Genomic DNA, 17028 nt, shown 5'->3' on the forward strand with positions numbered 1-17028 from the left:
CAGTAGGCTCAAAACCTACTACACTGCTTCAGACTCCGGCCTTTAGTCGCTCCGGGACGGCGCTTTTGCCACCGGGGGTAGTGCTACAGGATAGTATTTCCAATGACGAAGAGCCGAGCAGTAAGAAGACGACGACGATTTGAAGCTAGCGCGGGCTGTTGCGTCTTGGCCAAGCGCAGCGTATTTTGTTGTAAATATACGTGTACATAGTTTTTCGTCTGCGTCTTCCTCCGTAACAATATCAAACCATAAAAGAAGCTGCACCTTTAGATGAACATGCATGACATCAGCATATCTATTTTTCCGTTCAATTTAAATTGAACAACTTGTGAATATGTTCTCGTTGGCGTCATTTGGAAGCGGATCTAGCATTTACCTGTGAAAAAAGTCTCAACAGGGCCTGGAACACCGTAACAATCATCCCAGTTAGGTCTCTCAGGGCATCGTCGTTTTCCTTGTCCAGGAAGGACTGCTACCTATAGAAACCTTTTGGGTGGTGGTCTTCCAAACAAAATGCAGTGACACTTGCGTCAGCCGTTGAAGGCTGCTCAGGTGCAAAGAATAAAACCTGGGTGATGCCTCGCACGCACCAGCGAACAGGGCGCAGGCAATCATCAGGGCTACTTCGCTGTAGGCTTGTGGTGTCTCTAGCGTCTGCATTAAGACCTGAATAAATTTGATGATATGTTACGATTTCAGACAAGAGAACAAGGTATTTTCTAACTTTAACTTACCCTAGAATACCGTCTGTATGTCACGTCGAGAAGCCCTAACCAGGCACACCAAGACACAAAAGCCCTCGCAAGGCTCACGTACAGTCGCGATCGATTTGAAGGTGATCGTGTACAAGCCACAGTACCCCTGGTTAACTAGCTGAAACTCAATGAACGTTTATTGTGATGAACGAGAAGAGAACTACCATCGCAGGGTTTTAATAGGGAGCACAACCGCGAGAATTGGACCCTGCAAGATTCTTCGCTGCCCGGGGGCCTGATGAAGTGGCGGCTGACAAAACGCTGCTTTCTTCACGTCGCCATTTGCGACCTGATGTGGTTCATACTGTTCCTCTCAAGCCATTCTACACTCAATAAGATTGCGCACGTTTCGTGTCCCATATTGCTCTTCAGTGCACCATTGTGTTTTGTTTTGCATCGGGTATACATGTGCTTTTAACGCGGGCAGTAAAGGCTGCTTCACACATTAGCGTTTAATTGCATTGCGCTGCGTGGACTTGCAATAGCGGGATAGATGTGCAATAAAATGCAGCCACCCACAGTCAACAATCAATAGAAAACCACGAAGAATCACTACGTTACCCAAATAACATGCCCAGGCAACTCTATGACGGACAAGCTTTGCCCCTTGTGCCGCTCCGTTCATCCGATCCGTTCACCTAGCAAGATGGCCACACCTGAGTGCAGGTTGCTCTCGTCATTGACCACGTCGGACTTGACTGATATGCTGCGAGATCTATTCTTCGAGTGCATTTGTGGCTACACTGCTCACTCAGGCACTGCCATGGGGCGAGCGCAGCGGTGGCGTAGAGGTAGAACACCCGCTTCGCATGTAAGAGGTCCGTGGTTCGAATCCCGGTGCCGCGCAATTTTCCACCGGATAGAAAAAAGAAATCCGCGTGTTGATAAAATTGCATAAACAGGCCTGGAGTGTGACCTGATCGCGGTGACTAGAACCGGTAACGCACTCCCTCGCCAGAGCAGGATTGGCCACCCTGATGCAGTCCTTGGCCACAACCTCCTATATGAACACAACAATCAAACCCTATTAGGTAAAACTATTCTAGTATGTTTTTATTCCAATCTACTGATGCCAAATTTGCGTAACAGCCGACGCAAGCATCGGACGGTAATCCGCTGGGTCGTTTGAACACACCAATCAAACGTTCTTTTCGTTCACAGGAGGGGACTTTTGTTTGTTGAAAAATGAATAACATTGCCTACCTTGAAGGGCTTGTCTTATCTAATTGGCTGACAAGAGGCGAGGAGCACGCTGAAGTGGAGAGAGGGATTCGATGGGGCCGAGTCACTGCACTGAAAATCGATAACCCAATGAATACGGTGGTGCCAGCATCTGCGATTGGTCTGCTTTCCCTTACTTATCTTGCGGTGTGTAGTCAAAAATTGCGGCGGCATGCAACGGAAGGATAAGAATGCCAGTAAAGATGATCCTCAGCAAACAAAAGCTTGCAGTGCGAGGTCCTAAACGTGCCGAAAGCGCTCGAAAACGTTACAACGACACGCAAAAAGTTTTGTTATACGCAAATAAACCCATGATCTCTGGCAGGTGCGAGCTGCCAGTGCCTGAGCGATCGCCGGCAGCACCCCAACAGATGAGAGCGTGGCTGAGAACCAAGAAAATTTGCGTCGGCATTTGCCCACCGCTCTTTGATCTTAGTGGTTCATTGGTGGTTTACGTTACGATTAGTAATCGCGGTTATTATGGGCTATTTTGTTCGTATGTGTATGGTGACCGAGCCGGATTGACTTCGAAGGAGGTCACAGATGGAACGGCCGATGGGTAGGTTTGTTTACCTTCAAGACCGAATGGTGCTGAAAGTTTGCTGAAAGCAACAACAGTATATAAAATATGGGTGAGTGAGTCATTTTTGCAAGGAAGCACTTTATGTTCGTACGGTTTTCGTGAGGCTACCATGGCACTGTCAATAAAACGTTTCTGATGTGCCCAAACATGACTGACTCTAGTTGTTCATGCGGCGGGCATTAGCACTTGAAGCATATTATTCGAGGCAGCATAATCTTGCGGAAAGCAATTTGTTTTGCTAATTGGAGCTTGTTGAAGATTCGACACGACGATCTATCATTGGTTCCGCTTTTTTAAACAAAAAATTGCAGAAGGTACCGATCGGCGCCTGTGTCCAGCGATCATTCCAGTATCGCGTATGAAATCTTTCAGTAGAGTAGAAACAGTTATGCATGTGGAAGAATGCAAACGATTGAGTGCGTAGCTCCGGCAGGTTGAAGAAAACAAGCGTTTTTGAATCCTTTACTCTGTTATAGAAACCGTGGTGGTTAGTCGACTTGTTCAAATTGTAGCACATATCGTCCACGAAATATTACTGGTGCCTGCATGTCTAGTGCTTGCTCACTTCACATATATGCTGCTCAATGTTTTAAGCTTCCGAAAATTCACTTCTCAGTAGTTCATCTCCAGCATTAGTGTTTTTTCGCCTTACCTTTTTCAATGCGCTATGTGATGACATCTGATGCAGGTTCCATAAAATGTGCTTTCGGGTTCATGCAATGGTCACATTTTATTTCATTGTGCTATGCCTTTTAAGTTCGGTTGCTTAGGTGCACTAAACTTACTTAGTGCGCGAATACCCTGTGAACATAAATGTTTTGGCATTCTGGTGCAGGATGTGGGCCTTGGAAGGACCAGCTGATGAAAAGATCAACGTTTGTGCTGCACTGTAAGGTTTGTGAAAGCACCAATAGACACGGTGCCTATCTGTGGGAATTGCACCTCGCTACTCTGAGATAATCCAGGTGCTGCAGAAGAATCTACCCGGTAATTATTCTGTGCTCATTTTGATAAACTATATAATAATATTGGTGTTACGTCTCCCCACATTGACAAAATGGCGAAATGGACACCGTGTTATTTTGAACCACAAACATGAACCAGCTATGCCATAATGAAATCAAATTGATATTTTATTCCTCTTAAACTGTCATCTAATTTTTGTTTTGAAGAGCATATATTCATGATTATGATGTGCGAAGTTAGTTGCCCATCATGTGTTGTGCTTGCGACGTGAGCTTTTTACTACCCACAATTTGTAACGCAGCGCTTTCGCAGAATTTGTAGCCAGCACTTTAGTATTTAGTGATACGCTGAAGCTACTTTAGCATGAGCAAGTGTATGTTAAGAACTATGCCATAATTTTGATGGCTGATTTCAGCTTTCCTGAAGTAACGGTAGTAATACACTCTATACTGTATTTTTCAGCGTCGTCATTATGACAGTCGGCAACACCGTTGGGCCTATTTTGGGATCCTATAAGACACGCTGATACCCTGGGTTTTGTTCCTCCGTCCATTGTTGATGTTCTGCAAGCCCCGTGGAAGCCAACTGTCATCCGCATCCAATGGAAGAAATTGATTGTTCCGTGCCTCATGATTCATCTTAATCTGAAGCTAGAACAAGAGTAGAAACAGCACATATTATATAAGGATTTACCACTGCATGCCGTCGGATGCCTACACCCGTCAGGCTACAGTCCAGAACACAGATGGTGTTTTATTGTAGAATATATTTGTCAGCAGTACTACTGCTTCTGTTTCTAGGATCAGAGTTCACGCTGTATTTGATTACTATCAAAATACAAAAAGACGAGCATAATGTTATTTATTGTTCTAGAAAAAAAATCGCACTTGGATTGACCAGAAATTATTAGGGGTACAGACTGTTTCAATTAACATGGCTGAAGAAAAGAAACCTAGATGAAAAATACAATGACTTCAGCTACAACGTATCTATGAAGGAATATGAATGAAGTCAAACTGCTTTTAGTAGTGATGTTTGAGCTGGTAGGATCACAGAAAACAGATAGACGTCTTAGCCAGAATAGTGCGATAACTATCGTAGTACAACACGACACATTAACTAGAGCTCTCCTCCACTTGCTCACCAATGCAAGCGCAGTACACACAGCACAGTTGGAAAGGCAGTTGCTCTTCCTGCTTGTGTTGCCCAACCTTGTTCCTGCATAAAAGCAAAGGTTAGTAATAAAGATACAGTGATGTTCAGGCCCTTGAAAACTAGCTTAGATATGTATTCGTTTTCTTTAGTTTATTTTTGTACTAATTACATTCGTTTAAGATTTTGTGCTCTAGAATGCAATTTTTTACATTAACAAGCTAGTAGTGTTTTTGTGTATTTTTGCAAAGAAACATTCTCCAGCTTGTCTGGCGCTTGCGCAGCCAGACATACATACAGCGATCTAACACTTACATAATGAACCGAGAGAGCTCGAATGTTCGCAACAAAGATATGTGGCTGTATTAGGAGTTGTCACTGCACTGCTAGAGCTTTTTTATCACAACAAAAATAATAAGATGTACAAAAATTATGCTCTGTTGTATTGTTACGTGTTTTTTTTATTCCAATAAAACATTACATTCACCTGTGTATACATGCAGGTATAATTCTGAATGCCATTTCATGGCTGGCCATATCCTCGTTGGGCTCGGATGTTCATAGGCATGATGAGCCAATTAAACAATATTTTGAAGCAAGACTCACGTAGGTACTGCTCATGACCTCAAATTCCACCAACTGTACACAGTCCACGCGAATTTACCGTACATTTCTTGTTTTCCTTAGCGCAAGTAGCTGCATGGAATTAAAGAAAATTGCAAAAATTAGGGTAAACGCACCTGCTCGTTTGTAGAGATGCTCGCCTTGCTGCGATGTGCTTTGCTGTCCTTGGATTAGCATAGTCAGTGGCGATCTACACGAGTACAAACTGCGTGGACGGGGTGACTGGCGACGCTCGCGCAGGCAATACACGCACACAGCCAATACACGCCCTAATGACAGGAATCTGCACAGTTGTTTTCTTCTCACAGGTTCGAAGTCCGCCAGCTACGTATCATGCCGTGCTTGAATTGATACGGCTTTGTGCAGTCAGCCGCGAGAAACAGGGAATGCACTGGCGCAGATAAAAGTTTTGAGCAATGGCACAAAGAATACCCGTATGCATGTCATCAACTGGCTCATGCACGCAGTTAGGCGACAGTCACTGCACTAGCTCGCAGTCTTCTTGACAAGACGGCCGAGCTGCCTCGGCGCCCCCGTGGAATGACTCCATTGCCGAAGCGCTCCAGATGATTGCACCGGCCACCTAAAACGAAGCCATTGAAAAAGAGCAGCATCGTTAGCTAAAGAAAAGCTACGGAGGCCACTGTATTCTATCGGAAAAACTGACGAGGCGAGCGACAAATCATAAGGCAGCCATGTTTACGCACTAACTTGACTCGATGAGCGCATCAAGGTAGCTGCGCGGTTACCTTGAGATAGATTCTCGAGTAAAACGCTCGAGCTTTCGTTCGCTCAAGACGCGTTACGAGTGGAGGGCGATTTGTTAAATGAAAACCCGCCCTCGAGGTGCATTTCGAATGGAGGGTCGAGTCGAGGTGCGTTTGTCAATAAAGGGGTTACTCTAACTGAGGGGGGGAGGGGGTGAAACTACTGTACCTTTTTAACTGTTTCAATCAGCAATATTTGGCTCAATCCGACATAGCACGCACAGACTGAGGTGCAGCAGAACTGTTTCATATTGGGGAAATCTCGTTTACATTCAACAGGTATCATGAATCTGCTCCACCTCCTCTCCCTGTCAGGCTCTGGCGAAAGGCCAAGAAGAAAGAAACTGTAACGACTGCCAGATCTCTTATGACGAGAATAAACAGACTCGATTTTTGTTCCGCATGCAAATTTGTCTCCATGCGCTTTGCGCGTACACTTTGCGTGTATAATGACCCCCGGAATGAATACATGCAATGAGGTTTACTCCAAGTATCCACCACTCAAAGGGTCAATCTTGGCACCACTTGGCAATCTCGTCTGCGCGATTTCACCGCGCTTTTCTTTTATTGCGCGAACTCTGGTACAAGCCAAGCTAGGCTCTAGCGCTGAGGTGCGCAAGCTTTTTCGGACCGCGGCCTCTCAAAACACCCGAGTGCCGTCCGGCTACACCCGCCGTATTATTTCTGCGTTAATTATGGGAGCTCTCCGAGGAGCCGCGAGTACCAGACAACGTCGCGCGACCTCTCGGTGGGGGGGGGGGGAGATCTTCGACCTCGTATTTGCGCACCTTTGCTTTAGCGACTGTGCATTTGCCAGCACTAGTCCAATTGGTTGCACGAACCATCGATCGCAACGACTGACGAAATCTTGGCTGGGGTGTCGCAAAGAACTTATTGGGCATCTAAAAATGTCAACACCTGACACCTAGTTTAAAAAGAATCTGTCTATTTCGTGGAGTTCTGACCTTTCATAGCGTCCAACCTTATCTTCCGGAAGCACGGACCGCTTACGATACTCGTCAGGAAAGGTCGTTGGCACGTGCGACGGAGAGGACACATCCTTGGACGGCGCACCCTCAACAAAATGGGCGCTGCATATATTCGAGTGCCAACAGGGCTCCCAGTTTGTTCCGTCGGCAGTGAAAAGTGCAGACGTTAGTGGGCACAAGAATAACAAAAACGCAGAACGCGAGACGGCAGAGAGATAAGACACGGTCACGGGAACCAAAATTACTGTTTTCGTCCCACAGCTGCGATCCATTGTTGCCGCTGCCCGACAAAGCACGGAGATGTTGAGAGACCGTGAAACGTCGTACCTGCCGGGCACCACGTGTACCTGTTGGTACAGCCGACCATGCAGCAGTTCCTTTTTCCTTCATTTTCCCCATCAACTACGTGCTAACGACGCAGTCACGGCGTACTCGTCTCGACGGCGGAAGGATTGGTATTGCGGCGGCAGCAGCACGAGGAGGTTTCCTTCTGTTCGGCTTCTAGAGGGGCGCCATCACTGACGGCCGCACGGCGTCGCGCTTACGCCGCGCACGGACAACTTTCCAACATGTTAGTTGGAAAAGGAAAAAGACACCGCAAAGCTGGTGGAACAGGGAGATACGAGAAGCGATCGCCGAACGACAGAAAGCATCCCGAGAGCACAGGCAGGCAAAGAAGGCGCAGTTGCCGCAGGATGAAGTGGCCAGTAAATGGGAAATATACCGGGAGAAAAATCTATGGTTCAAATACCGGTGCAAGCAAAGATAAAAGGTGAAAGTGAACGTTGGTCGTCAGAAATACGTGAGAAAAAGGAGGCCGCACCTAGAATATTTTGAAACCCCATAAAATTATTAGGCAGGACGTCAACAACAATACAACAACATATCGCAGACGAAGATTGAAACAGAGTGGAAAGAGAAGCAGCATTAAATTACACCCGAAAAGTAACAGCCGAATCTCTCCAAGGCAATGACGAGGTTGTATTTGAGGAAAAGAGCGTGAAAGAGGCCCAGGTGGAAAACGAGCTGGTGCTGACAAACACAACTAGAAGAAAGCGGAAGAGAAAATTCCTAAGTGCACAGCCACAGGGCTAGACGAGGTTTCCGTTAGGCTGATTAATGAACTAGGAACAAAAGTAAGTAAGCTCTGGTGAAAACAGTGGAAAAAAACTTTAAAAGATAGAGGGATACCATACAGTTGGCGACAAAGTAGAATGAATTTAATTTATAAAGGTAAGGGGGAGAAAGATAGAATTCACTCGTATAGACCGTTGACCGTTACATCGGTAATATACAGGCTAGCAATGCAGGCAATCAAATTAAAGCTTCAAGCATGGGGAGAGACTAATGGCATTTTGGGAGAACTTCAGAATGGCTTCAGAATAGGTAGGCGTTTGGCTGATAATTTATTCGTTCTTACTCAGTGTATTGAAATATCAAGAGTAGGAAGCAGACCGTTATACGTGGCCTTTACAGACATTACATGAGCCTACGACAACGTAGACCGCAACATTTGGTGGGATATTCTGAAAGGGGAAGGCTTAGGTGACGATTGTCTACAGATTTAGAGAGAGATTTAACTAGAAAATACCGTTAGCGTTGAATGGGAAAGGATGAGGACCGAGGAGAAATTTAACATCAACAAGGGAGTGAGGCAGGGGTGCCCTCCCCACTGCGGTTTACGATGCATATAGTGTTGATTGAGAGGGCGCTAGAAGGAAGTAATATCGACTTTAATCTCTCATACAAGCAGGCGGGTACAGTAGTAGAGCAGCAGCTTCCAGGTTTATTTTATGCGGACGATGCTGTGTTGCTAGCTAACAAGCAAAGTGATTTGCAACGTCTGGCTAATATCGGTGGACAGGAAGGCAACAATTTAGGTTACAAGTTTAATGTTAGAAAATCAGGTGTTATGGTACTCAATGAAAACAGTGAGCAGACAGTGGCAATAAAGGGCCAGGAAATACCTCGGGTAAGAGATTATATATACCTTGATATATGGATAAAAGAAGGCAATAATGATATGGGAACAGGAAAAAATAATAACAGTAAAGGGGAAGAGAAATGCAGCCATAATGACGCAGAGAGCACTATGGGGATACAATAGGTACTAGGCGCTCCGGGATATGTGGAAAGGTGAAATGGTTCCAGGACTTACTTTTGAAAATGCGGTTGTTTGCTTTAAATCAGGGTGAACCAAAGGCCAGTGGGTCGCCTCGCATTGTGCGCTCACGGGAAGACTACAAATGAAGCTGTGCAGGGTGATATGGGCTGGACTAGTTTTGAAGTGAGGGAAGCTCACAGTAAAATTGAGTATGAAGAACGGCTGAGGAATATGGAAGGAAGTAAATGGGCTGGGAGAGTGTTGATGTATCTGTACAGGAAAAACATTGATTCACAGTGGAGGAAAATAACTAGGAAGCTTACCAGCAAGTATGCGGCCTGTATGGTGGGCAACACAGCAACAAAGAAGGTCAAGCGGAAAGTCAGAGAGGCTGAAATAGTCTCATGGGTGGCAGCAATGGAAAAGAAACCTGCCATGAGTATCTACTTAAGACGAAAAAGCGAAATCAGGAAAGAAACCATTTATGATAACTCAAAGGGAAGCTCATTACCTTTTGAAGCGAGATCGGGATGCCTTAGAACACGCACCTATAAAGCGAGATATAAGAAGTAAGAAGAAGGATGTGCTTGGCTGCGGTAAAGCTAGGGCAACGATGGAGCATGTTTTATTAGAATGTGATGACATCTGCCCAGTGGTGGATTTAGGCACCAGTGGCCTCCTTGAAGCCCTTGGGTTCAGCGAGAGCAGTGGAAAAGTAAACATGTCCGCAATAGAGATTGGTAAGAGGTGCTTGGAGGATTGGTGGAAGAAAAGTAGGGGAACGACAAAAAACGGAGACGTACAAAAGCAAAGTTCGCAAAAGGGGTCCAGAAAATTTGGTTGTGGGAGTGCATAGTGGTTTTGTTTTTCTTCATTTTAACTTAGGCAGGATTAGGAAGTATAATAGCAAGAGCTTGGCCGCGCAACCCACCGCCCCGTTCCAAAGGGGACGCTCATAACATCCAACCATCTATCGGAGTGCATACATAAATGTTATTAAAGAAAATGAGGCACATAATTATTGAAGCGAACGCTGAGTCGCAGGCACAACTCTGTAAAGGATATATGGCTTAAAAATAATGTGAACGCGAAAAAAAGAAAACACTGTACCCTCACGCAGGCAGTTCGAAAAAAAATCATATTTAGGGATATGTTTAGACACGCTAAATGGGCAGTGCTGCAGCATGATGAATTGAACAAAGATTCTACCTTGCAAACATTATAAAAATCTTCGTGGAACTTTTCCCACAAGTATTGGAGATGTACAGGGCTTGCCTCGCATTGAGCGGCGTGCTTAGAAGGTGCCAAGTGTTTTCTTCAGATGTTGTGGAGCCATTGCTTTTGCCGCACGACGTCTCGTTTACCTCAGCGGGCTGCAAGCAATGCTAGTCCTTTTTTCCCGGCTGCTGCTGCATTGAAAGGCGCAGCACCCAGGCATTCTTCGGGCAAACGAAGCTTACCTAACTTTTCACACTTGCAAAATATCCGCGCGCCGCGACAGCTTGATCCACACGTGGCCCACGAATGGCGACCGAAAAAAAAGTAAGAAAACAGGTAAACAGAGTTTCATGATGTCTCCTTGACGTGAGGGTCAACTGATAAGGTGGTTTCGCGTGCCGCAGCCACTCAGCGCGCGGGAAGCGCCAGCGAGGAGGAAAAACAGCGTGAAAGCAGCGCGAGTGAGGGTGTGCCGGCAAATGCCGAAGAGTGGCGCTATCTTCCAGAATTGAGGAGTTCTATGTATACCGGGCGGCGCCGCCGTGTGCCGGAATGCGTAGTTTCTGCCCGTGCCACGTGCTGTGCTTGCTTCTCTATGGGACAAAATTGCAGATGCTGGGCTATGGAAGCTGTATGCCGGGCTGTGTTAGTGTAAACATTACAATCATCCATAGCCTGAAGAGAGCGCTTGGAACAGCGCGCTGGGCACCTTTGCAGAAGGAGCAGGTAAACACGCGCCAGGAAAACGTCTCCAAAGCGTGCACTTAGCGTCGAGGTCACCAAGGCCCGAAACAAGCGTCGTGCGGAAATGGATCGTCTTAGCTACGCAGCGAAACATGGTGCAGACCGCGAATGTATGTATACAACGTACACATACAATTAGGTTAATTGAATTACGTACAGCTCCCAAATTTCAATTAAAATAGAACACTTCCGCTACGATGTGCCATGTGAGGCAATGATAATGCTCAACCCTCTCAGACATTACGAACAATGAAGCGCAACAACGCCTGAAGCAAACACGTCTCCCTGTGTGTTCTGTCGACTACGCAGACGAACAGCAGTGGTGCACGCAAGGTAACGTGCATCATCAGCTCATCACTCTCGTATTGGACTAAACGCTGACAAAATTACACATTCGCCGCTCGTATCACCGCTAATTATCGTCAGTCAAAGCATGCAGCACGGAAAGCTTCGCTTACATCGATTCCCACAGAGCGTGGGATCTGTAGATTGTTATGTAGCACGTATTAAGAAAGGGGAAGCTGTATCGGGAGTTTTTTCATGTTGCTCTCCAATTTTCTCATTGGTACTTTTCACCTAATTACAATATTTCATAATCTGATGAAATAGTGAAGGCAAATTATGTAGTTATGAAGAATGAAAAAAAGAATCTCTAAGTCGGCCGCTCTAAGTAGGTATACGCCTAATTACGCAATATATAGAGGAAGCTGCTGTCTGCTCTTTGCGTGATAGCAGATACTTAATTTTCATTTCCTCTAGCTCTGCTTTGTTCGATTTGATGGTAGGATGTTCTTTTCATCTAATGGCATTCGACATATTTTAGTCATTACTCTTGTAGCGTATAAGGTTATTGCTAGCCTCCTCCCATTTCTTCACTCTTTTCTCACAGTTTAACCTAGTTAGTCATGTGAGCTATAGATACTACTGTTACAATGTACGTACATGCATCGAATATTAATTGGACTTTTTATGACGCTTTTTAATGACTATTTAGGACGAACAGTATGGAAAGTTCTAGTTTAAGAGAGTCTGCATGGCTGCTATTCTACCGCATACAATGGCAGTGAGTATGCCCTACGAAGAAGGTTGCTCAAAAACTTGGAGGACGCTTAAGCTTTGCCTTTAAGAGGAAGCTTTAGCTAGAGTGCTCCTATCTAAATACATGTAAAAGGAGAATTCGTTTTTCTCGGCAACCACTGCACCAAATTTGACGAGGTTTGTTGCAGTTAAAAGAAAAACTTAAAATCTAGTGACTGTTTGTGTCGAATTTTTCAGTTAGGTCGTCAATTTTTTATTAAAAATTGGCAATAATGGAAAATTTTCAAAAAAAAACGAAACTATCAAGTTTGCAACTCTCTAACTCAAGAACGAAAAAGGGTAATACAATTCTGTGAATTGCATCCAATAGTAATTAAATCTAAAGCGGACAAAATTGATATGTTACACATGAATATAAAAAAATATTAATATGGCAATGCAGCTTTTGCAGAACCCTTGTACCCAACGTAACAAATTCACGTAAGATGCAAAATGACACATCGAATTTGTCCGCTTTGAATGATCTCATGGATGCCGTTTACAAAACCGCGATATCTGTTCTTGATGCAGAGCTATGAATTTGTAAACTTCGTGCTTCTATTTTTTTTTTCAAACGGTCATATATTTGAAAATCTTTTTAACAAAATTCAGGCCCTAAATCGAAATTCCGCTTCCAACAGACACTAGAACTTGACTTTCTCTCTCAAATGCAACAAATTTGATTAAAATCTGTCCAGGGGTTATCTCAGAAAAACGTTCTTGCGTTTTACATCTATTTGAATAGGCCGCGTCGGAGTTGGGCCAGAGCTAAAGCTTCCTCTCAAGAGTGGAACGCGATAGTGTTATCGGGCCCCGTTGACTTCAACACCGGATGCTGTGCGACACGGCCGGGGCCCGGCGGCCGCAGTGCGTAACTCTAGAATATTTCTTGTGTTTAGCGCATAAACGTGAGACGAAACGATTACAGCGAATGAGACAAACACAAGCGCTTATATGCGCCTCCTCCTCCGTAGAACGACGTGGGCAATAACTCGCCGGCAGTGTCCCTAATTGCAATCGCAATAAAATTGACCGAGCCCTAGTACATGTCAGTGTGCTTGACGTCGCAGGTACTTGCTCCGAAATCGAGCGCCACATTTCTTATCTGGGCAGGTTTAGCAGGCATCCAATAATGAGAAAAGTGGATTTTTTCGTATGTAGGAGTGAACGCAAATCGATACTATGCATTAAGAAACACTTATTAACCACTGAGTCCTGTTTCACCGACTCAATACGCTGCTTACGAGCCGTGGTTCGGAGACTTTCCTTTCTCCATGTAGATAACTAATTCAAGGACCAGAAGTAGCCCAAACAGCATGCACACCGGTAACGTAGTCTTCCAGCTCATGCAATTAGACGATACAAATAAGTCAATGTGACAGCCCTTTCCTCGCAGAAAATGCGCGAGAAAATGTCCCGTTGGTCTGCGTACCCATCTCGAAGACGCCTGGCGGGTCACAGATAATTTTTTTATTTGATTTTTAACTAACACACATAGGACGAGGCAAATATATTTCAGTAAAGAACCATACTGTAGCAAGGTTGATACATGGGCAGTTCGTACGGTCCCAGGATAAAGTGAAATATACGACTAAGGGACCATAAAAATAATTTAAGCACAAATTATGGATCGCGATTGAGCTGCTCACTATATGTCTTACAATTGCTCACTGTTTTTCGACGTTGGCATTGTTTTGTTTAGACGCTAGGGTGTTCTTGCCCGCCAAATAATCCAAGTTTTCTTCGTTCAAAACGCTGGTGAAGCCGGCATTCTTGTGCTTTCAGTGACTTTATCGCGAAGACTGATAAATTTTCTAAAGGCTAGATGTCGTCATCCCTTTTACAATTTTGACGCATGGGCTGTTTATAATGTATGGGCGCTATAACTTAAAGCTATTGCAAACTTTTCTATTCCAATTCTGCAATGAACCCTCCGCGATTGGTCAAAAACTTTTTTGAACCTTCGCCTTCGCGAACTTCGCCTGTCTGTCAAGCGACGTCACGAAGACTGTGATAGCTCCTAATCTGATATGACGCGTCACACTGATTACGCATGATCGGACCAAACAAAACAAAAATAGTTATTTCTGATTCGACGCCTTTTCGCCCTTCGCCCTCGGCTATTGGTCAAAAGTTTTTGGGCTGCACCCACTTCACCAGCCGGTCACGCGACGTCACAAAACTGCGAAAATTCATCGCGTCAAAGTGACGTGTACGCGTTAAAGATGCATTAATATGCCGAACAAAGCTGAATTTTTTTCTGAATAGCCGCAGACTGTGCGGTTCTGAAAAGAATAAAAGATGGCTGCCGCCGATCACTCGGGCCCTGGCTACTCGCACCTGCCGGATAGCACGGGGAGAGCATTGCCGTATTTGCGTACAACAAAACTTCTTGAGGGTGTGACGTTATCGAGCACTTTCGGCACGTTTGTGACCTCTCTCTGCCAACTCTGCCTTGCTGTGGATCCGTTTTAGCGGCATTCTTCCGTTTTTTGACCAGCCACCTTAAGCTAAGGAAGGGAAAGCGGACCAATCGCAGACGCCGGCGCCACCCTCTTCAACCGGTTATCGATTTTCAGTGCACAAATGCGGGCCCATCGAATCCTTCTCCACCTGAGCGTGCTCATCGCCTCTTGTCAGCCAATTACATAAGTCAAGCCGCTCAGTGTAGGTAATGTTATTCGTTTGTAAAGCAAACAAAAATGACCTTCTATAAGCGAGGAGAGCGTCTGATTGGCCTATTCAGGTAACACTGCGGGTTTTGTACCCGGCTGCCCTTAAGAGTGGGGAATGCCACCGCCTGCGACATGCAGTTGTCACGCTTCACGCTACGATTCTTCACACCTGTCAGCAGCCAAATTAGCCTGTCCACGCCGGAGTGAGGGTCCGTACAAGGCTACGCTTCTTGTCAACTGTCAGCCGCACAAACTGGCATGACCACGCCGGGGATCGGAGTCAGCGTGCGTTCCTCCTACTTTCTTTGTTTGTGCCCAGTGATGTGCATGCGTTTCCGATACCTGCGGCGCACCGAAAGGGGCAACCAGCTCACCGACGAAGGGATTGGTCTCCTGACGCCATCTGTCTCCTGACGCCGGATTGGTGGAAACCAGGAACAATGACGACGCAGCCATAAAACGCGGATCCGGACGGCGGAGGGAGAGTCTCGGAAACAGTGTGACTTGGACATGCTGAGACGCTACCATAGTGAGCTCCGTAGTTGGAGCCGTTTTGTAATCTCAACCATGCACCTTTTTTGAATATATTCATTTTTCTTCATTCTCTTAAGCGTCGCTCGGAACCCTTTCTCCCGGCACCTGGCACGGCACCATCGACGGAAACTTCGTTGGCCGCACAGACCCCCGAATTCACAAGACGGGTCACCGCCCGATGCTTGCCTCGGCGGTTACGCATATTTGACGTCAGGAGATCGGAATAAAAATACCTGTTGGAATAGTTTTACGTTATAGGGCCCTATGTTTCCCGGGTATTTTGTTGTGTGCTTTTCTGCTTTTAATCTGTACGAAATGGCTTTAGCACAGTTGCGGCAACTGCACAGTTGGTCTTTTAAATATTTGTTTCTATAAATGAATTCTTAGTTGGAAGCACGGAGTAAGGTAGGCAGGAGCCCCGACTTGCCTATCTTGCAATGCAGTTGCTGCGGGACACGTGTATACAAGAGATAAGACGCGCTCGACGTATCTCCGTGCTCTGTGCCTCAGCTTCCCTCCTCTCTTTTCCTTCGCTTTCAGATGCAGTCTTTCTTTTCTGAGATTTATGATTATGACTATACATAAGGAGTATTGAAGACGTTTTAAGAGTGAATAAGGTTATTGAATCAGTAATAAACTTAATCAGGATGAAATTTTCTTGCCTAAGTAAGACTCATTAGGACTAATGAAAGGTAAAGAAGCGTAATGGAGAATAATTACGACGAAATTACTTGAGTGTAATGACAAATATTTGAGCGTGATGAAAGGTATTGAGGCTAAGTAAAATGAATTGTGGCTGAATTAAATAGCCTAATCAAGAATAATTAAGGTTAAGGTAATTAGGCCTAATCAAGAATATTTAAGGGCACCTAAGAATAATGAAACCTTATTATTTATTTAGCCAAATGTCATCATAAGATTATTTAAGTTTAATTAATTAGGTAAGCAAGCGTCGCCATAACATAGTTTATTTATTTTATTTATTTGTACGTGCTGCAGCCCTATTGGTTTATTGCATGAGTGGGTGTGAAAAACAAAACAATGACAAATAAGAAAGGTAATATGAACAATACAGGCGCAATGATAATAACTACCTATTCAATGGTCACTAAAGATAAATTTAAACGCAGAGAACGAATATTAGCAGGCACAGAATTCCAATACTCAATAACACGGGGAAATAAACTATTTAAAAGCGTCTGTACGGGCAAAATAAGGCGCGATGTTTAGGTGATAATGACTTCAGGTATTGGATGGCTTAGCAGGAGTTCGATAATTGTCTGATGAAATCCGGCAAGGGGATTTAATAATGCAATGCAGAAACTTTAGGGATTCCGTGCATCGGCGATCTGAGAGCGGTTGCAAGCCTGTGGGTGGAGGCGCTGCGGAATGTGAAGCGAATCGCCTTCTTTCTTGGGTGGCCTCGATTTGATTGTTGTCGCATTGTTTATGCGCATTCCAGACGGGAGAAGCAACTCTAGTAGAGGCTGGATTAGATATTTATGCATTAGTAGCTTATTATGTGCGGCGCAGATAGCCTAATTGTTTTAGTGCCTTTGAGCTTAATACATCCATGTGTTTGGACCAAGATATACTGGGTGTAAAAACAAGACCAAGGT

At 45.0% G+C, this 17028-nt stretch overlaps 1 pseudogene; it reads right to left on the reverse strand.

Moving 5' to 3' along the window:
* Positions 1-472: 472 nt before the first annotated feature.
* Positions 473-13636, reverse strand: LOC142566625 (uncharacterized; annotated as a pseudogene).
* Between the last annotated feature and the right edge of the window lie 3392 nt (positions 13637-17028).

The sequence above is a fragment of the Dermacentor variabilis genome, unplaced genomic scaffold, assembly GCF_050947875.1.
Source record: "Dermacentor variabilis isolate Ectoservices unplaced genomic scaffold, ASM5094787v1 scaffold_13, whole genome shotgun sequence".
NCBI lineage: Eukaryota > Metazoa > Arthropoda > Arachnida > Ixodida > Ixodidae > Dermacentor > Dermacentor variabilis.